Source organism: Cataglyphis hispanica, chromosome 1 (genome assembly GCF_021464435.1).
Source record: "Cataglyphis hispanica isolate Lineage 1 chromosome 1, ULB_Chis1_1.0, whole genome shotgun sequence".
Lineage (NCBI taxonomy): Eukaryota > Metazoa > Arthropoda > Insecta > Hymenoptera > Formicidae > Cataglyphis > Cataglyphis hispanica.
The window spans coordinates 6,315,941-6,338,372 of NC_065954.1; the positions used below are offsets into that span (position 1 = coordinate 6,315,941).

The 22,432-nt window shown below is 41.1% G+C and overlaps 1 protein-coding gene across 2 annotated transcripts in view; it reads left to right on the forward strand.

Moving 5' to 3' along the window:
• LOC126849872 (transcription factor SOX-5) overlaps positions 1 to 22,432 on the forward strand; it is a 144,397-nt gene that overhangs the window by 69,769 nt on the left and 52,196 nt on the right. The window lies entirely within an intron of this gene.

The window sequence follows — 22,432 nt, forward strand, 5'->3', positions numbered from 1 at the left end:
CCTTTTCTTCGCTATATGCGGTTATGTCGGTATATCTCTCTCCTTCAATACCTCTCCTGATATCCACTTCCACCACCGTCGTCGCCGTCATCTCTATAGCCTTACTCCCCGATTCTCTGTTCGCGCTACAGCACTTTTATACGAGGTGCTAATCTTCCAGACAAGCCCCCACCGTTTCCATCTCTTCGTTCTTGCGATCCTTTTCTCTCGCTCTCTTTCCGTAGGTCTTACAAGCAAAGAGAGACAGAAAGAGAGGAGAGGAGAGAGAAAAAGAGAGATTCCCGCTACTTTCCTCGTCGAAGTCAGTGCCGGGATTATAATATAATATCGCGCTTTTGCGAGGGGTGAATGTCGCATTCTAGCATCGATGCATTTCAACGTCAACATACGACTATGTCAATAATCTCTCGATAATATCTGCCAGTTTTTTTTTCCTTATACAAGGCTTATTATCATCATCTTCATTTACACAATTTGTTACGACGGAAGTACATACGAGGTCTTGCCACAAGTTGTATTAATGTATCCATTGCAACTATAAATACTTGAAAAAAATGGTATATAATATTAGCATATGCAATCCGTTTTATATGTATATATGCAAAACAAATAACAATTCAGTTTCAATATGTATTATATTTAAAACATTATTTAATATTTTAAAAAGTTTTGTTTTATTTTTATTTGATTTATTTTTAAAAACTATTCGACTTTTCTGTCAAAATTTTTAGGCGTACAGCATTCTTCCATCATGATATTTGTCTTTAGTAATAAGATAAGAATTATGAAAGAAAAATATTTCTGTAGGATATGAATAATTAAAATGATCAAAGACAAAATAATTCAGAAGATTGCTATATATACATGCTACATACATACATATGTATAGTAATAACATAGCGATAGCACCGTTTTTATACTGTATACATTTACATATACAACATATACATTATTATGTGCATTTATTTAAAAAAATATATAAAAATATAAGAATTCAAGACTAATTCTTTTTATGTACAGTACTTTTAGTTACTTTAGTTTTTCGTTTTACATACACTAATTTTTTTCATATACAGTATGAAACGGCGTTACCGCTTCTAAAGGAACGAAAGGCATTGCCATTTGAAATAAGTTGCTCGATAAAAATTTCATTTCCTCGTCGCTCGGGGAAATTCGCGTCGCTCCGAGAGCGTGACGCTATTCTGTCATTCATTATCGCCCGGGTCGCATAACTCGCGGCTGTACCAGTCCCACGGGAAACCGGTGGACGCGCGGGGAACAATGTGGCCGTCTTCTGAATTATTCCCTTTGATTGCTCGCTTTCGTCCCGCTTCGTTCGATCCGATCTGACTCGTTGCGACCCCGCGATAAAGAGTTTTCGTGGCCCCGGCGCTCGTGGTAACACGACTCCCGTCGTCGAACCTTGATGCACGGATCGCGGGGGGGTTGACACCGATTACACTCCCATCTCCCTTTCCCTCTCTACTATCATTCGAGATGAAGGGTATAGTAGTGGGGAAAACTGGGGATCGGATAGCCGGACGGACAGATGGACGGATGGATGGATGGATAGATGGATGGATGGATGGATGGATGGATGGATGGATGGATGGATGGATGGATGGATGGATGGCACGGCAATCAAACTCCCGTTAATACGGCTAAGTGGAAACGAACCTCCGCTGCGTACACCGGCGCATGCTCGTATATATCTGTTTACTCGTTCCCGCCGTGGAAAATTCATCAACCGGCCGATTGTCGATGGTGACGCGACGCAAAGTCACGCTCGATGTCCATGTAATCGTAACGGAAATACAAGACGGTGGTCTTTAATAACCGAGCATTATTCCTTTTCTAAACAGAATCAAATTCTAAAGCTTTACAGCCTATAATTGGCGATATACTTAAATGTTTTATACAGAGTATTTGCTAACTATAATTATGAATAAATAATAAAAAGAGACGCAGATAAACATTATAAATATAGAATCAGATTCGATCCAAAGAGTGCTCTACGTGAGTTAAATTTACACATGCAGATCGGAACCGTCAATCGCGGACGGCAGGCCACTCTGTCATACGGGCCACAAAAAGGCCTTTATTGGCTGACACTGAACGTACCTATTATATTAGATACGCGCGCGCGTGATCCATCTCTCGAGGACAGCTTGACAATAGCTCGATAAGGCTCTAACATTCGAACGGATGACGTTTGCTTATACGGGGTGAATTGATAGAGGCCAAGGATGCAAACGCGGCGCAGTAGCATTATTTGTACCTTGCAGATTTTCATTGATTCTCTATCTCATTCTCTCTCTCTCTCTCTCTCTCTCTCTCTCTCTCTTTTCGTAGATCGCGACGTCGCGATGCGAAAACCTTAAGCCGAGGGGAGGGAACTGATTGAGGAGCGTCCGTCAGATAAGTGAGTAATAAATACGAGCTTCGTGAGTAAGCTAAAAACACCGTGAGTCAGCCTTTCGTCAAGTTGTCGAGATTTAACACGTTATCTACCGCAGATTATTCTTTTCTCTCTTGTGCCTCGCGATAATAAGCAAGCAAACCTCCTTTTATATACGCCCAATAATTTAGATTATTTTACATCATTGTCTTTTGGAAAAGAGCGTATTTGAATTCCGCTTGAGACAAAAGCAGATTGAATTATTCTCTCTTTCTCGCGAGAAAAAATATGATAAAAGGTGAGAATTTGGTCTGCAAATTTGACGTGACGGCGTCGGGGCGCCTGAATCGAACCGGAGATGTCGGTCCGCCTCGCGGTGAAAGCGTTTATACGATATTTATTGAATGTTGTTGCCATAGGCGTTCTGACAGTTCGTGAATGGGGAATGAACTGAACGGCGCGAAGGGAGATAAAGGCATGCGGTGGAGGGAGGGGAGAAGTGACGAGAGAACGGGGAATAGGGGAAGCCGGGAGCGAGAGAGCAAGTGAAAGCATACGGTCCGGGCATAGCGCGAATAGGCGAATCAATCATCCCGCGACTCATTAGCCACGCTGGTACACTTTTCTCTCTTCTTCCCGTGCCCCTTAACTCACTCTGTCCCTCCGTTCGCTCCGTTCCGCAGCCTCATCTCGCCTTCTCGCGCCAAGAGAGTTCCGCTGTTTCTCTCGAGAGGATTTCTCTCTCATCGCACCCGTTACGAGAATACGCTCTCCGTTCGTATTGTCTGAAGCCTCTATCACACTCACAATGCGTGCCAACTTTTAAATCTCCTGCGTGTCAGGTAACAAAAAACTTACTAAATGAACAAAGAATTATGGCGAAGCATCTTCGTATCCTGGAACAATTATTTTTATCGATTGTTTTTTTTTTTTATATAATTTTGTTGTTTTTAAGAAAAAATACAATTAGCTTTGTTCGATTAATTACTGTACGTGCACATATATATTTGCATATTTTTGAGAACGGTGTCGTTATTCTGCTTTTGCTATCATGTTTAGCGCAATAGAAATTGAAAAAAAAAGAACGAAAAATTATGAAAAGAAAAACCTCGCGAACAACGCTTGATGCGCAGAATCTTTGCATCAGGCGAGCCCGCTGATCGTCGGTTTAATAAAACGTTAATTAAGGAGAAAAGACCGTGCGCGTGAAAGTAGAGACCTTCGTTTCTCGCAATTAATGCTACGGTACATCCACCACTGACCGCGGCGTGGTTCGGCTACGATTTGCCTTCCGCGAGATGAAACGAGTCCTGGCAAATACATACACATACTTACGTAGATGATTATACCTGCGTTACATAACGCGTTAAGTTTGGCCCGTTATTCCGCGGCGATTTGATCGAGCGAACCGTTTATCGCAAAACCGGTAATTTGCCCTTCTCCCCCTCTTCTCACCTTTATCATTTTGCCCCCTTCGTCGTTGTCCGCCTCTTTCGTTCTCTTCTCGCGATCGGATTCTAGAAATCGTGCATAACGAACTAATTCCGACGTTTCGTTCCTACCGATACATATTTTTTCGTCGTTTTGTCAACATCATATGACATTTGCGTGCGTGTTTTTATATCATTTTTACTACGAAAAAAACGTTTCCTGTCGGGTTGTAACGTTTACTTTGTAATCACTAAAGTAGTAAATAGGAATGTATAACATTTGCAATTTTCCATCGCACACTATCCAAGGTATAAAAAAATGTATTGTTTTTTCTACGAATATTTTCTTTTTGCATAACGACTGTTTAATCGTATCGACGTTGAAACCAGTTCGCATAATTTATCGGTATAGCTATTCAAGTCAAGATTTTTTTTCCCTTTTGCAACGTTGAATAAGTTTGCTGAATTTCAGCTGGCGCACGCTTGAATTTTAGCCAGCGGCTTAAATATGATCGAGATTATTGCGTGCACGTCCGCGTAGACTCGACAATAACTTCCAATATGCAGCGTTGCATAATACATTGCGTATGACGCGCGTCAAAGCCGCTTCTCTTGGCGTCGAAGTTCCTTCCCCGGCATACAGGGACCGGACCCATTAGCAGGATATATCGAGTCCCGTAGGATTAGCCGGGTTGCCCCGCGGCGCCTGCCCCATCAGCTCAAAGGACAAACATAACTACTTTAGTCCCGGCCACAAACTCAAGGGTTAAGCGAGCCTCCGTTACGCTTTACGCGAGCTCTCTCCGCACCCCTCTCAGGACACTAAATTCTCAAATCTGCCTCTCGGTCTCTCTAACAGTCCTTCCTCTCCCCTCCCCTCTTTTCCTCGCTCTTATCCGGCCCCTCCGCGAACCTGCCTCTCCGCGTCCATCCCGAGTAGCACACAGTCAGGATTGATTCCGCCTGAATATTTCATAGCCATCCAAACCCGAACTTGTTGCCCCTAAAGCCTTCCTCCCCCGTGTAGTTCATTAACGTCATTATTCTATGATGAATTTATCGTCCATCGTTGCCCTTGATGATGCCTGCCATATGGATTTGCCAAACTTAATGAGCGATCGCTTCGCGATCGCTAACGACTACTTGCTCGGGCTTGTATACAACCACATTTTATCATTGATTTTCGCTTGGTACACGCACGTTTTTTTTTTCGCTTTCACTCACACTTTTATTTTTTAAGAATTTTATGAGGGATATTACATTTTTAAGGATATTAAATTTTTAATATTTCTTATCTTTCTTATTATTCTGATTATAATCACATAGCGGAAATTATATCAGTGAGATTTCTAGATTAATGCTTTATGTATGTTATTTGCTTCGTATATCTATTTCTATTTGCGCGAATGCAATAGCGAATTAGCATGATAGATGAGGTAAATTTACAAGGAACTCACGAAGAGCCACCGGATTATTGCGTATTCATTCGAATGTCTCGCGTCATATTAGCGTAGCATCTATAATTATCTTAGCCTGTTCAATTAATTACAGTAACGGTACAATTTGGGACACCATGCCAAATAACGACCTTTAACTGCATTATCATAGTCGTTTACTATATTCATACTAGACGATGTTATAGAGACCCAAATAACCTGACGCGACTTTATTTGATCGAGCGGCGCTTGTATAAAGAAAGGAAGTACAAAATATATTAATGGATTACAATTGACAGATAATCGCGCGGTGATGAAAACACATTATCTCTTAAGTTTTTCCCGCGCTTGATTATAATAGTTATTACGATCGTAATTACAGGAATCAGACGTATCGGGTCGCTCTATATGTATAACGGAAGACGTCGATTATTTCGTATCGCCATGTCGATCGAGCCCCGCAACTCGCTGTTCTAATCAATAGAGTAGACGGTTGCCAGGGTATGGAACGTATAGCTCTGCGATGTCGTAATTATAATTATTAGGTAAACACACAGAGCGGCGTGGCTTGCACGCTGTGTTACGTAGATGTATCGTACACGTATATACTCTCTTTCTCTCTCCATCTATCTCCCTTTTTACCTCTCTCTCCCTCCCTCCCTCCCTCTCTCTCTCTCTCTCTCGCTCCCTGTGTGCGCCAAGCGTAGTTTTGGTGTGCCGTGTGACTGCAATATATCCCAGCTATGCATTATGCACGGAATCCTCTCATTGGCTCGTAGCGTGCAGTCGATACTCTGCATTCAATGGATGTCTACAGGGCCAGACCTCGCCCGATTCCACTGCGTTTGTTGCGATCGATTAAGCGAAAATATTCGCTTCGCGAATGCCGGTTGAAATATCAGGATTATATCGGTGCAAACATAGGGAATCTATGCGAAACTCAACGCACGGTTTCCTATGATCATTAAAATAAATGGCAACATCAATGTACGTAGAAGTTACTGAACTCTTATTTTTTTCTCTCTTTTTAATTATAGATACTTCAAGAGATAAGAATACCTTATTCTATTTTATTTTTCATGTTTATAAAGACGATTTATTTAATTTATTTAATTTATTTAATAAAGTTAAAAGCAAACGTGCCATCATTGACGATTGGCGAACGCGCACGAGTCTCTTTTATCATGGAGTTATAATTTCTCTAGTTAGATGTATGCTTGTATGTGTGTATATACATATAGTCCACTGTAAATCGCTTTCCAATCGTGCGCGAGAAAATTGCCGTCGCTTCTCGATGGCAAATTACAAGAGTTTCGTAATGCGGGCCGCGGTAGGAAAAAGAACGCGATCAGCAGGAAGCGTTAAACTTGCGGCGTACTCAATTTCAAAATGGCTAATAAGAGCGCTCGCCGTCATTTCTTAGAGGGTTTGCCGGTGCAGTCGAAACCAAATACAGCGCGGTAGCCTTTCTCATTAATTTTTTATTTCGCAAGCACGAAAACTCTCGCCGCATGTAAAAGTTCATCCAGCGTCTCGTCTACTTCCCTTGCCTCGTTTTCCCGTCCCTTCCATCGCACTCGGGCTCTTAAAAAAAATTGCGCAAAGCATTCATGGACGGGGGTAGATTTCTGGACGATGTCGGAGAAACAAATGCGCGAAGATCAAAGTGCGCCCCGGGCTCATCGGACGGGACTGATTATTTTTATGACATTATGTCACAGGCGCGGGGTTGTCCAGGAGATGAGATGCCTCCTTCCCATCAACGATGTAACGAATCTTCGGGAAAGAGAGCGCGCGATTCAACCCTCCTCGTGCTACTGACAACGACCTGTCACCCCGTGACCGGAATATATCCCGTCGCCTTTTATTTCTCGTCGTTCTTACCTTATTACTTACTGCGACGATAGACGACTCGGCGAATTAATGGACGTGGACATTATGAACGAAAGAGGGCACAGAAAAGGGGATAATATGGCGATGATAAAGATGAAACGGTTCATGAGATATATTGAACCATGAAACGTGATTCGAGTAAATGACACGCTGTTTTTTATCTGTTTTCGAGTGGATCGTTAATTATAGATATTACCAATGGAAGCTTTCGTTATTTGTAACCGTCAAAAGTATTTGAACAAAATAGATTTTATTTTTCGTTTGAAATAGAAGAGATATCTATTTTCAGCGGTTCTCTACAAATTTTGTGGTGCAGGCCACGTATAGAGGTACATATGTATTTCTCAAGCTGTCAGTTTGAGACTTGACCGTTTCACGTCGATACGTGTACCTTGTCTCGTTACATAATAATAGAACATTCGGCAGGAACAAAGGGCGCCGACAGTGACGGGAATTAAGAAGCCGGGTATTATCGTGCAATGCGACAGATTGACGATGTTATTCTTAACCAAATGAGAAACGTCGACGAAGCGCGCGTTGTATGTATGTGCGCTGAGGATTTTTCATCTCGCTTCTCTCGTGTGTGGCCGCCCGCTTCCTACGGCGTTGACAAAAAGCCACTAGACGTCGAGATATGTGGTAACGCTACGAGATAAAATATACACCTGTGCGCAATCGGCTGCGAACAAATCAGCTGCGAATGCACCGATAAGTAAAGGAAAAATGCTCTTTAATTTAAGCCAACAATGACTTAATCTTCCATGAATTAATCTTCAATTATTCTGATTCTTATAAGGTAATGCTGATTCCAATAAATAAATGATGCTACGATTAACAACTTGGAAAGTAGCATAAATTTCTTTTTGTTACAGAGAAAATTGCTCGTCTTATAATGAACAACGGAAAATAATTGTACATGAAGTTATGATGCCATTAGAAAGACAATAATTACTTCTCCGTAATCTTTTATCTCTCTCTGTGATGTTGTTAATGTTCGCTAATTGTCTACTATTGTAAATCTGTGCGAGCTTAAAGACCGCTTGCCAGACTTGTATAAGAAGCATCTATCAATCTACCACGTGTGAACGTATGTGCAATGTGAGAGACAAAAGAGCAGACACATACGGAGGTATTATTAACGTCAAGATTGAATTATGTAATCGGGACAGAGGCCGCTTTTAATGCCTTCTAACGCCGGCTTGCGAAGAGGGATTTGTTCGCTCATAATTTCGCTCGCCGACAGAGTCATGCGAGATTTTTTTCTATCATCAATAAAATTAGATAAGATCGAAAAATCAGAATAAATTAAGAATAGTATTTTTCTTTAAAACTTCATTAATATTTTTTATAACAAAACAGGAAGTACGGTTATAAAATTGCGGACATATTTTAAAAAGATATATTGATTGAACTTTGTTGATTGATTTGTTTCGTCATTTATCAATTTCATAAAAGCGCCATTATTTTTAAGCATCTCTAAAAATTGTACCGGTCTATTGAAACGTTGAGTGTTTGTCGCGTTAAATTTTAAAAAACTGAGAAGAGAGACTCAGAAGGATGACATGATTGACAAAAATACTCCAAATGATAGACGTATGATTCCCGCACAAGGTAAATAAACTAACAGTGTTATCGATATTCGGAGAAGTGAGAGAGGGGGAGAGAGATAGAAAAGAGAAAATAAAAACAAAGAGAGAGAGAGAGAGAGAGAGAGAGAGAGAGAGAGAGAGAAGTCGTGCCTTTCAATGCCGTGTCAGAACATCTCGATGTAGATAGGTATGCTTACTCGTGGATGCCCTATGTCATTTCTGGAACGAAAATAACGTGCGGTATTTTTAGTTGTTTTATATGTGAAAACTTAAGTGCTTCTCGTAAGATTACATCAAGAATACATGCCGGCTTAACAATCTGTTTCTCGTAAAAAATGCGCCAACTAAAAAATAATTTTTTTTTGTTTAATTTAAATTATAATACCGAATTTTTAGCACTTTAACTCGGATAGGCATTAATTTAAAAATCGTTTGATTCTCTATAATAAAAACGTGCATCTACATCGCACTTATATATTTCTTTAAAAAATTATAAATTTGTTAACATAATTTATATACAGAAATGTTTTCTATTTTATATAAGAGCACTTATATATTGTAGCCCATTTTAATGAAAAAAAAAAAACTGATAGATATCTAAGCTTAATTTATTTTTTATAATCTATGTATTATCACTGATAAAGTCATAGAAATTAATTTTACTTTTGTACAATATATTGAATTGACCGAAATTATACCAGCCTCGATGACCGGTTCTAAGTACCCGTGAATGTGAAAAGAGATCAGAGAGATCCGATACACATCGTACCGCTGCTTATACACGCGCAATATAATTACAAAGTATATCGCACGCACCCACACCCACACAATTTCGTTTTCTTTCTCAACAAGACATGCTTTATACGCGCTTTCCCCTCATATATTTCTTAACGACAAAAGAAAAGGCACACTCGCGCCCTCCGGTCGTTTCTTCTTCCGCTGCCTTCCTCACGCCCATTTACAATACGTATGTGTCATATCTACACAAACATATCCACGTAATATTGTAATGTGAAAAATTTTACTGCGTAAAAATTTAGGGATGCATTCTATAATTTATGCGTTTCGTATCTGTTTATCTATAAATCAATGAGTAGAAAAAACATGATGAATTCAATTAATTCTTTCTTCTGTTAAATTAACCAGATTTTAATATAATTTATTGTAAAGCTCTATTTTTACAAATGATATTATCACAGAGTATAGATTGGAGAAGGTAATAATTATAATATTCAGGTTTTACTCTCGTCGTATCATTCACCGTGTAAACTCTCGCGCCAATCGTCATATCCGATATACGAAAGAAAAAGGAAACGATCGAAGCGCTGATGTAATTGAGCTTGGTCACTCGAGGCAGCCGTCTCGTTTTCCGAGACCTTCCGCACCCCCATTTCGGTCGACCGTTATTCATCGCTCCCGCTAATATGGACCACGTGTTTTGAATGGCGACTCTACGAAAGATGACGATGGTCTCTCTCGCCATGGAAAGGGACCGTCGAGTGTCGCGCTCCAATGGGCCTGCCGGTTGAACCAGCACGTGCAAACCTTTTCTGACCTTCGGTATCCTCCTCCACTTCCTCGCGCTTCGCTTCGAATCACCATCCCGGCGGCCATCAGCCTTTCTACGTCAAACAACAGTCTCATTGTGACTGGTCCACGATTTACATACTCGTACGTTTACGTCGCGCGTGTGCGTGTGCGTGTGCGTGCATACTGGAGCGACTGTATCACGCGCCTTATTAATCGCAGTGTACGTGTGATTGTCGCGCTTGTGCGTGAAGAGAAAACGATCCATGGTATAACAGTGTCTGAGCGAGTCTGTAAACGCGACGTTGAAGTACAAAGTAGTTGAAATAAAATCTGAACTATTATACTTTTAAAATGTCCATCGATAATTTATTTATCTAAACGGTGATCTACTTATTATGCTAATTACATTTTTATAAATATTAAAGACTAATGTAAATTTTACATACAGTAGCATAAAATTATCAGTGATTGTTGTATCTGATATTGAATAATTGGGCAAGCATTGTAACACCGAGCCTTCCTCGCGATTGCATAAAAGAGGGCGGGCACCCCCTTCTGACCGGCGGATGAGAGGGGGCACGACGACCTTTATCTACCTAAAGTCGAAGACAGATAGTAAAGGGGAAATTATTTCTATAGAAACGTTAATAATAATAATCATAATAATTCTCTTCTCTTTTCACGACGTCTGTTCGACGCAGTCTTTTCATCGGAACGTGAATGGGTCGAACGAGTTGAGCCACATCCTCTTCGAGCTCCCTTTTTCCTACCTCCTCCAACTCCACCGTCACTACCATCTCTACCCCACCTCATGCTCTCCCCCTCTCATCTAACCCTCTTCTCCATCTCCTCGCAAGGAACATCCATTGAAGACCGCGGTACCGATTGCGCGCTCCTCGTCGATCTAGTAAGTCATGTATGAATAGAGCCAGTTTCCGCGACGTTCCTCGATGCTCGTATGTGCCAAGAAAAACGCGAATTTGCGGTGATCGTATAACCGACTCGATACGATCCATTCGAGTTTTATTCAAGCTTAAATTATTATAATTGATAAATTGGTATATTTTGCATTATTAAATTTTTTCACTTATTTGTACATCTTATTTTATCAGCTTTAATCTTCTAATTGAAGTAAAATTTTATGCTTCTTTTTGGAGCGAAGATAAAAAAAAACTAGACAAGAGATTGATTAAATTAACATTAATGAATGATCATTGAGAAGAAAATGTCTAATTTCAAGATGTTATTAAATCTGAGAATGAAACTCGTGTATAGTGTAAGAATTTTATATCTCAATTATTATATCTAATATGATGTTTTACTTTGTTGATAGAAATATACATTTAAAAAAAAATCCTGGTTTTTATCTAGAAAGAAATGATAAATTATGTCAAACACCAGTCATACGATAACAAATTCTTATTTTTCTATGGAAATAAAATTGTAAAAGATGTTTAGTCATTCTCAGCACTACTATAAATTTCCTATCTTCTTGATAACCAAATTAACTTGAGCATTAAATTATCATGTAGCGAGCGACGCATTTGTAATTTTACTTTGTATCATAAATTGTTACTTATAATATCGTAACAAAATATACATAAAGTTTAATCTCTCTCTCTCTCTCTCTCTCTCTCTCTCTCTCGCTCTCTCTTTCTCTCTCGAACTTCATCGCCGACTGAAATTCGCAATCGAAGAGATATGAAAGAGGACACACAAAAGGAAGGGAAATAGTAGTTCGTATAAAAAGAGTCGCTTCTGGAAATCTACCATGCGCCGGCGTTTTCCTTTCATGCCGACTTGCCCGATACACTCTCTCTCCTCTCTCCTCTCTTTTTCTCTTTCTCCTCTTGTCGACGTCATTTATATATATATCTGTATACAAATTAGTCGCGCAAGTGCATACATATTGCACAAACGACTATTGCGCGCATTCCGAGTACGTATTACATAGCTCGACTCCGCGGGACACGCACAGTATGATCCAATCAAACGCCAAAGTGGATACCGACAAAAGGCTATGCGATGATTTCTATCGTTGGCCCAACGAATTTCAATATAGGCCGGCATGCCCGAATAACCACTTATCCCGCATAGGCAGGTATTCGTACGCGCGCGAATATGAAAGGCGCGACCGCGAGCGCATCCGCGAGACGATGTGAATGCCGCGAGCAGCGAGTGCATATATAGTCGTCTTTTCGAATAGGCTCGTCCATGCATCCTCTCTAAAGTATTTTATTCTGCCCGCGTATTGCAATACAGTAAAGTAATAAACAATGAGATTATGTCCAAATTGCCAATTTTTCAATTTCACGGTTTCATTATATTTTATTAAAACGAGTTTTTAACGCGACTCCACATATCGTATTATCTAATATTGGTGATATTTCTAATAATTTACATATGCTAAATCACTCGTTGCTTCTCATATATCAATGTACGACGAAAGCAATTTGCATGGTTATAGGCTACAGATTCTTGCTTCGCATTCTCGCGATGCATTCTATTATCTCGCATTTGTTTTTTCCGCGAACGATCTCGCTGATTAGAATCATTTGTAATATACCGGTATCATTTATAATCATTAACTCGTCGCATCCATACTTTGGCAATGATTATATCTCGATGATGATCGTGCATTCACATATATCGCAAACAGCGACAAAGCATACATCTCTTTTTTTGATGTATAAGTAGAGATAACATAATTAATGTACAGAAGAACGAGAACAATCAAAGATTATTGATTAGCAACGAAGCTTTGAATTATTATTCGTCACGTATGTGTTTTCGATATTTTGCTTGATTAAAATCAATTTATTTGATATTTATCTTTAAACTCATTTCGTTGCAATACAAAAAAGACACGGAAAGATCGATAGCTTTGTCGAATAGAAAAAGGGGATTGCCTATTTAAAAGCTGATGGCCCTAAGGTGGCGTCACTTATCCGGAAGGAAAAAGACAGCGCTTAAAGAAATACGTAAAGCGATAGTAGAATGAGAAAGAAAATGGATAGAAAGAACAGGCAAGGCGGAAAGAGGAGGCAGGTACGATCTTTAGGGGATGACGAGAAGATGCGTTTTTGTCGGCACGATTGGGAGGGCGAGAAGAGATCGCTTTTTCTTCCTTCTCTTTCTCGCTCCGCTGTCTTCTTCGTCACCTTTCTTTCTCTTTACAAGCCGGCGCGTTTAAGAAAGCCCACCCTGTCATCCCTCCTTTCGATCTTTCTCTTTCCCTTTCTTCTCTTTTATCGCTTGCATCGACGACGCCATCGTCCTCCGCCGTGTCGTCGTCCTCTTGGTTCACCCCGAAGAACGCCGAGAGTGCGAGAACGAGATGGAGGTTCTACGGATGAGAAACGTGTTTGTCAATAGCCTGTTAATGCGCTAAGCCATTAATCATTGCGAGCGCTCGCTCCTGTCACCGCAAACTTAAACCATCCCCCGAGCTCCCTGACGTTGGGTAGAGAAGAAGCGGGAGTGAGAACTCGGGGGTGGCTGTGCAAAACACCAAGAACCGACTTGTGCGGTTCTTTCCGAGACCTCGTTTCCGGCATTCGGCTCCTCTTCATCCCCTCTTGATCTCATCGTTCGCTGATAAACGGAATTTAATTCCAAAACATTTTTAACCGGATTAGGATTTATCGACTTTTAATGAGACAAATGTCAAGGTGTGTTTTAATAATAAGATTCTGTATATCACTTCAAGCATTGGTTTTCACTTATATGCTCAATCTATAGCTTGAAATATTTGCGATTGTCGGAAATATATATCATATCGTTTAGTTTGTAAATACAGCATAAATGTCTCGTGCGTAGCAGCGGTGACAAGTACAGTCTGAGTTAGATATATTTACGCGACAATATATAGTTTGAATATATTCTAGAGTAAATTCTCAAAAAAATGACATTTAGCACAATTCAATACGTTTATTCTTAGTTTTTTATTTTTTAGAAATGATATTATTTCGACGTTACCTAATTTCATTCGACATTACTTAATTTTATAATAATTTTCCTACAAAATTTTTCTTTCATATATTGTATATTAAATAATGACGATATTAACGAACATTTAAAAGTGGATATTTAACTGCACGAAAGGAGTGGACATCCAAGAATATCCGTGTTGTAAAACGAGATGAGAATGCGCGAAATGCAGGCAGATTGACCTTTTCGTTGCAGCCCGAAAGTCGTCGTTCGTAATTTCTGTACATTTTCGCAGCGCGGGACGGGGAGAATCGGCGATTCGAAGCGGCGGAGTGCTACATGCTCGTCTTATCATATCGGAAGGATCTCCGCGCGCGTTAATGCACCGCCACGTAATAATATCTCTCTAGCAACGTGCGAGAGAGCGGAGATTCGTTCTCTGAAATAACCGCGCGTTTGCGGCCGGCGTGCACGCGCGGGCGTAGAGTTTGTGAGGAGATGATGATCGGAGCGCTTCTGTAGAATGCAAGAGAAAAGAGAAGGACGAGGAGGAGAGGGGAAGAGAAGAAGAAATAGCGCGAAGAGAGAGGAAGCGAGCGAATTCGAGCGCGAAGGAAAGAAAGAGACAGCGAGAGGGAGAGAAGATAAAGCGAGATAGTGCAAGAAGGAGATGGAACATTCCTATTTATAGCGTTCTATTCGTTTCGGGTAGCTACGGATGCTGCACGGATCTGCCATGGCGGAAGGCATTATTATGGTAAACGAACGCACGACGCTCCGTTTATTATCTCGAAGTTTATTGTGCTTTCGCGGCCGATTAACTCGTCTAGTCTCGAGATCGGAACCGCTCGCGAGAGCTCGTGCGTGTATACGCGCGCGTAGAGATAATCACACATGCCCGACGCTCGTGTGTACAACTCGTGCCCCGGTATCTTTCGTTCACCGGAGTCTCTCGAAACGTATCTCTCATTCAGAAATAATCACCTATTCCGTAGTGTAGCCTTGTATAGTGGATATAAAGCTGCACGTGCTCGAATATATTAAATAGACGAATGGGTTTGGCACAACTTTAATAATAAATAATAAATATGTTGATAATAACAAAATAATGAAAGATATAAAAAAGATAATTTTTTTTTAATACATACAATAATTTAATCTTAAATTTAGATCAGTTGTAGCGTGTGAGCGCGATGAGCAATTCTTATTTTATTATCACTCGTGTGGTGCTTTGCATAATTATAATACGAGCTGGCGTTGAAAATGAGACACTCGGTAACGAACCGCGGATAATAAATGTTTAGCGTTTAACGAGTAGTACAGACACTATAATTCGCTTCGTGAGATCTGTAAATGCGCGGCTATAACGAGAAATTTGCTCTCTCGCTCCGGCGCGCGTACATAAATTAACGTTAACAAGACACAGTTCGTATGTTAATAGACATGTAATAATATTGTTCAGGTGCAATCTAAGAATTAACGATGACTCAGCCTCGTAAAATTGCCGATCAAAAATTGTCAAATGTGTTTCCGAAAGCGAGATGCGCTCGTAAAGGCCGGATATTGGAGAGATGTTCCGAAGTTGATTATCATTTCTAGTTGCACAGCTCTCTCTTCACGAGCCTAATAGCTTCTCTCGTTTATCATTCATTCATTATTCCAACGAAACGAGAGACATGTTGGCGCGAGGTTGTCTCCCTGTCCATTTATTTTTTCACTTTTATGAAAAAGAGAGAGACCTCCCTATAAGCATTAATTAAAATTGAGCACGGTTTTATCCTCGTCTCTTTCGAATTATGTTTAATAAATAGTACAAAATAATTGATTTGCAACGGAGAAGTTGAATATGAGTTGACTGAAACTAATCGCCATGTGGGAACTGCCCCCATGTCGCTCGCGCGTTCGTACGTCGAGGATACACGGGATACATCACCGCTGAGTGCACACAATGTGCTTTCCCAAGTACACAAACTGCTTATTGTTTCTCGAGCGTCGTGCGCGCGCTCGCTCGCTCGCTCGCTCGCTCGCTCGCTGCTGCGAGGGCTGAGAAGAAGCCGCGAGAGACGATAATAATAGCCATGCGCGCGGCCTCCTCTGCTGCCGCGCCACTCATGAGAGCGCGCGCGGGGCCGTTTCCTCGCTTCGGCTTTATGAAATATCCTCGCCATTCTTTCGCGCCTGACTCATTCCTTCGTCCGTGCCGTGCTCCATTCATGATCCGCGCTGTGCAACTACGTCGCTTTAATTACGCGTGTATGTACATACGTCGCGTACACGTGCCGCTGCAACGGAGAGATTCTACACGTTGCTCCTTTCTGTCAATTTTTTTCTTCGTAGGAAACGCTTGGTTCTCTAATTTTGCGGAAATATACAACACCGTATAATTAAATGTAATATTATTTGTTTTCTTCAATTTAATTTTTTACGTAATTTTGTGATGTTGGTCTCTCGTGGAAAAGATTATGGTAAAGTATATATAGCTCTTTTTCCATATGATGTTAATATTATTTCCGGGTTTTTGAATTTCCAGGAACAGTTGACATTGATCCAGAGATTGGCATCTCAAATTCCACGGGACGTTCGCACGATGTGCGTACACGTTGAGCGCATTGTAATTTCAAATATCTAATATAAATGTGCGCACGTGCATTGTCGGTCCCGAGTGAGAATCCCATTGTCTTGGCGAGTATCGTTATGAGCAGCGCGTGTTCCCGCAACTGGTTGCGTGCACAAGAAATCGTCGTTTCGCGGTTATTAGTAATTAAGATTTCGAGCCGCGATGGGAACGGATGCCGTAACGCGAAAAAAGGAGGAAAAACAAAGGAGGTTCTTTTCATACTAATTTTCTGCTAAGTGGATGATGGGAAGGCCGCTATTATCGGCCGCTGTTTGCGCTCGTTATTTCAATACAGAAGTTAATGATACAGTTCTGCTGGGTTGTTTAAGTCGCGTCGTCAATCATCGTATCCCGATTAAGCGAGATTTCGCCGTTGGCAAATAGTTTAAATTTCTTTGGGACGTTGTAAAAATCCGAGGATCTTGGTATAGATCACGATAATTTTAATCTTACGCTCGAAAGATATAATTCGATTAGATAATATGATGAAAAAATCTCACTATAAATGGATAATTATTGCGCTATATTATATATTATTATTTGAATATTTATAATATTTCAAATATAATAATCTGACTTAAATTTCGATAGAATTGTATCGAATAATATTATAATTATACGATTTGAAATCGTTTTGCTTTAGCAGGTATTATAAAAAGCGTATATACAAGAGAATATATAATATTTCATATATATATATATATATATATATATATATATATATATAAATATTTAATTAATGACTTATTAATCATAATAATAATTATGAAATAAATATCTAGTTATGTTTGCTAAATCGTATATTAGGCTCAGATTTTGCCACATTCTCACACAAGCCATTTAATTACATTTACGCACAAGAGAATCTATTTCGAAATCGCTTTTTATAGCCACCCCCTCTTTACTTTAGAGTATGTTTCACAATCGAGAACCGCGAACCGATCGATCATTGTACGGTGTCCCTGCGTCGTAAAGCACGGCGACAATGCCAGCGTGCCTCCGTTGTTTGTTAGCCGCGCCGCATCATAATTCACGCCTACGCACGTGCGCGCACGCTTGGACGAGAGCACATAACGTCGTGGAAAACTCGCCGTTTGTTCGCCACGCGTGCAACCAGCGCGGTCGCCTATTACGGGCGCGACCGCGCATACGCGGATTTTAATTATTCTCTGGAGCGGCGGACACCTGTCACATCACGAGCGCGCTCTATTTATACACCATGCGTGTTTAACGGTCAGCATTATTTCGCCACGCCGTGCTCTCGCATCCGCAAGAGGCGAGAGATCCGCGTCTTCTCTCTCGGCTCGGCGAGAGGAAGCCCGTGGTAACGCGCCGGCGCGACACGAGTGTCGGCGCGTGTGCACGCACGCGGTCACTCGCGCGCGGGCACGCGCCCGGCTTTTCAGCCGTGTGGTCATTTTCTGCCTGCCTCCCCACTCTTCGTGCCTCCTTCCTCCACATCGCTCTCCGCATCTTATCTTCTCACGCCAAAGTCTCCCCTCGATGCAACGATGCAGTGCGATGCGGTGGGAACAAATGCGTCTATTCAATTATCTCATCTGATCTAAGAATCTCATTGTCAGAGTCTAATACGTTTTGTGAAAATAGTCTCAAGTACAAGATATTTCAGAAATATCGTTCAGTTAGGTATTATGCGGGATTACTTTAATACAATAAAAATTTTAAGGTAAATTTATCCTGGGTTATAATACTGCATCTTGAAGTAGCTGCAGGCAGCCGTCAATGTCATGTTTTTTCGAAGCTTCTCGTCCCATTATATTCAGAATATCTCATCCCACGCAACAATTATTGCTTTATCCTAGCTTACGGCAATGTAAGTGTGAATAGTTTAAGTCAAGAGTTTAGAAAATTAACTGACAACTTAATATTGTCGAGAAGAATTTAATGTATGATAAAATACTGAACGTCGAGCAAATCTGACACGTGAGCAACTGGAAAAACCGAAAACTACGGATGATCTTTCTTCACTGTTCTCGGCATGCTTTAAATGGGAAACTGCCAATAAATATCTATTATTATTTTAGTCTCCATTGTTTACTTCTTATTTTAATATGCAAACAAGAATTAAGAAGTCATTGCAAATTGAAAAACTTTTATTTGCATGAGCGAGTTATTCGCATAAAACCCTCAAGGCATCACTACCAAATGGAGATGCGGAGGCGATAAGAAGATGGAAGTATAAAGAAAAGCGTCCGACAAAGGTTACTATTTATAATCGGCACGATGTACGCCGCCGGATGAGCGGGCGGCAGTGACGCTCGAGAAAGAAGAAGAAGAAGAAGAAGAAGAAGAAGAGGGCCATGAAGAAGAAGAAACAGCGACGAAGAGCGGGCGGTCAGGCACGAAGACGGCGATATATTAATAATGGGAGCAACAAAGCGGGGAGAAAGAGAGGAATAAAGGAGCGAAGGAAGTAAAAAAAGGACACTCGTGTGGAGCTGGGGGGAGTGAGCGAGCGATCGCGGCTCCGTTCCCTTCGTTCTCTCAGTTCCTGATCTAAATTCGTCCCAGGCCCCGTTGCGACCGTTTGGCTTAAGGCTAACGGTCCATCCCGCTCACTTCTCTGTCATTCCTTCGTCCTTCTTCGTCCACTTTGCTCGGCACGCTCTACCTCTATCTCTCTTTCTCTGTCGTGAGATCGCTACTCGATGACTCTCATTCATGAGAAGAGAAGGACGCGAATAGATAGAGGAGCGATCGGGGTGAAGCTACTGCGGGGCAGAGTGGGAGAGAGAACGGGACGAAATGAGAGAAATTGCGAGAAAGAAAGAGAGACGGAGAGATAGAGAGCGGCCGGAAACGCCGCTCGCAAGCCAATGTTCATTCACAAGCGGCCACGGCTGCGTTGTCATCCTTGTCATCTTTTTCCTTTTTCTCTACTTTGACCTCGCGCGTTCGTTCCCTCCTATCCTCTTTCTCCTCCTACACGCAGATTCTCTCACCCGCACTTCTTCTTCGTTCTCGTCGTCGTCGTCGTCGTCGTCGTCGTCGTCGTCGTCGTCGACAACCACGACGACGATTACGACTACGACGGCGACGTCCAGCATCGCGAGCAAAACGTTGCGACGCCACCGACGCCGCCGCCTCGCATAAATCTCGTTTCTCTTTCTTTTTCCCCTCTCTTTCTCTGTCTTTTCCTCGCGATCCCAATCGCCTCTCCATCTCTCTTCCTCTCTCGCTCTCTCTCTCTCTTCCATACCCACTATAGTGCCTGGCATATTCTGCAAGAGGATGCACGAGCAATACGCGGAACGCGTACAACACTCATTGTTCTTGTCGGCTCCCGCACCCGCGACCGGTACCGGAATAGCATGGTATCCCGCGTGCCACCGCGTTAATACCGCTCGCGTGCAACGTATAACGATGGCACATCTCGCGTTTCAGCGCTAAACTAACCGCGCCCGCCCGCAGCGAGAAAATGTGCGGATTCTGATCCCTAAAACACGAGATAAAAAAAACGGCTTGCGTGTAATCCAACAATACTCTCTTATATCATTTTACCGAATAAAGCATCACACACACACGTTTTTAAGGTTTAGGATTATAAAATAGTTACGTGTCGCGTTATGTGATCGATAGTTACATATAATTTCTTATAGTAACTTGTTAAAATAAACTTATACGCGAAAAATGGCAATGTTCTTCATTAATTTCTATTTTGATTCTTTCACTGAGAACATGCATCTCTCTCTCACTACTTTTTAGTATAATTTTTCTCGATTATATCGAAATCTGGAAAATTTGCATCGCGGATGCCATTTGAACCATTTTTATTCAAAAATGCAATGCAACGAAAACAAAATGAAATTTTACGATCTTACGTAAAAATCTTACGAAGTAAAGTAGAGTGTTATGCTGATTATGCGTGTAATAAAAAAAAACCGGTTTTATTCTAATTCGAGAAACGGTACATTATTCATTTCTCCATCCTATCACAAAGAGGAAACGATCATGCGGAGTAATTGCGAAAACGGCACAAATTGACGCTGAACCGCAATCGATCTTAATTGAGAGGAAAAGAACATCGATTTGCGGTCTAACGCGGAAAGGGTCAGACGGGGCGCAACGGATGGACGAATTACGCGGTGGCCCCGGCAAAGTATGCTCGGGGGATGGTAAGAGGCTCTAGTTAAGGGTGCGCTGGGACATTGAGAATACGAAAAAGGAGGGTGGAATGACGGGAGTAGGAAAACATGAAAGAGATACGACCCAATGTCAGTCTCTCATACGTTTCTTTCTGCGGTAAACAGTTGAGAGTTACAGAGAATGCGACGACGCTTACACATATGTATATATTGACATATATGACATTGGCGGATGATAAAGGATTCGAAGATTCTCTATCCAACTAAAAAAAATGCAGTTTCCACAACCTGCAGCTTGTTAAATTCTTAAGTTATTCTTCGATCTGCAACGCGATAAGAATATTTTCCGATTTAATTGCAACTGAAGTAGGTAGTAAGATTTACATACAGCGCTCGTATTTGCACTCGTTACGCAATGGCAAAGCGTATAATGGCGATAAAATGCGTTGATCTCTTCCCGATTTGGGGCCGACTCGAGAATTTCTACCTGGGCGAGAGAACGCAGGGACGATCGGCAAACCCGTGGTGGAAGATGTGGGCGGACAAACCGAGGACAACAATGAGCATTGTGATCTGCGCGGGTGTGCCTCGCGCCCCATTGGTCGATTCTCACCACCTCCACGAATCCGTCCCCGGGCTGTAAGCGAGCATGCCGGCAGAGGGTTGTACCGCCGCCGCCGCCTCCGAGCCAAACAATACACAATGCGCGCAACGAACCACCTGAGGCTGACATTGTCGGTCGATAGCGACGTCACGACTCGATGATTTCTGCTTCATGAGTTGGATAATGTCGAGATAATAGAATTTTTCGCATTGCGTTCTTTTAAAATGATATAATCAACTCTCTGCATTAGCCAATTCATAAAAATATTATCAAATAAAATTGTCATGAGTTTGATCGAAGAAAGAAGAGAGGATTAGCTGAACCATACACAATAATAAAGTAGCAGCTTTTTTCAAAATTGAGACCGAATTATATCTTAAATTAAAAAGTATAATTTATAAATTATACTTGGAACACACATATATACAGTATGCTCTTTATTTCTGTATCTTGTCGCGAAAAAGAAATTATGCAAAATAATCATGTCTGATGCAAATTCAAGCTGAACCGCACCTTAATTTAAAAAAAAAAACATCGATTTATGATCTAACGAAGAAATCACACTCAATCGAGAGATCTAATGTTTGTTTTTCAATTTTAATTTCATATGCATAAAAAAATATTAATTAATATTTAAATAAGCTCTAAAATTCAAACTAACATGCTATCGAATTGATGTATCATGTTTTTTTTAGTTTATTAATTAACAAAAGAAAAAGAACAAAAAGACATTGCAAACGCAACATATAATTAAAACAAAATGTCGCATGTTTAACATATATAAAATGCAAACGCTTTGTATTTGACCGCAAACGTCGTTTTGAGATGAGTGTTGTTACATGATAATATTGACAGATCGATGCAATTTTGCGGATCTTTCGCGATACGGTGCATCCATT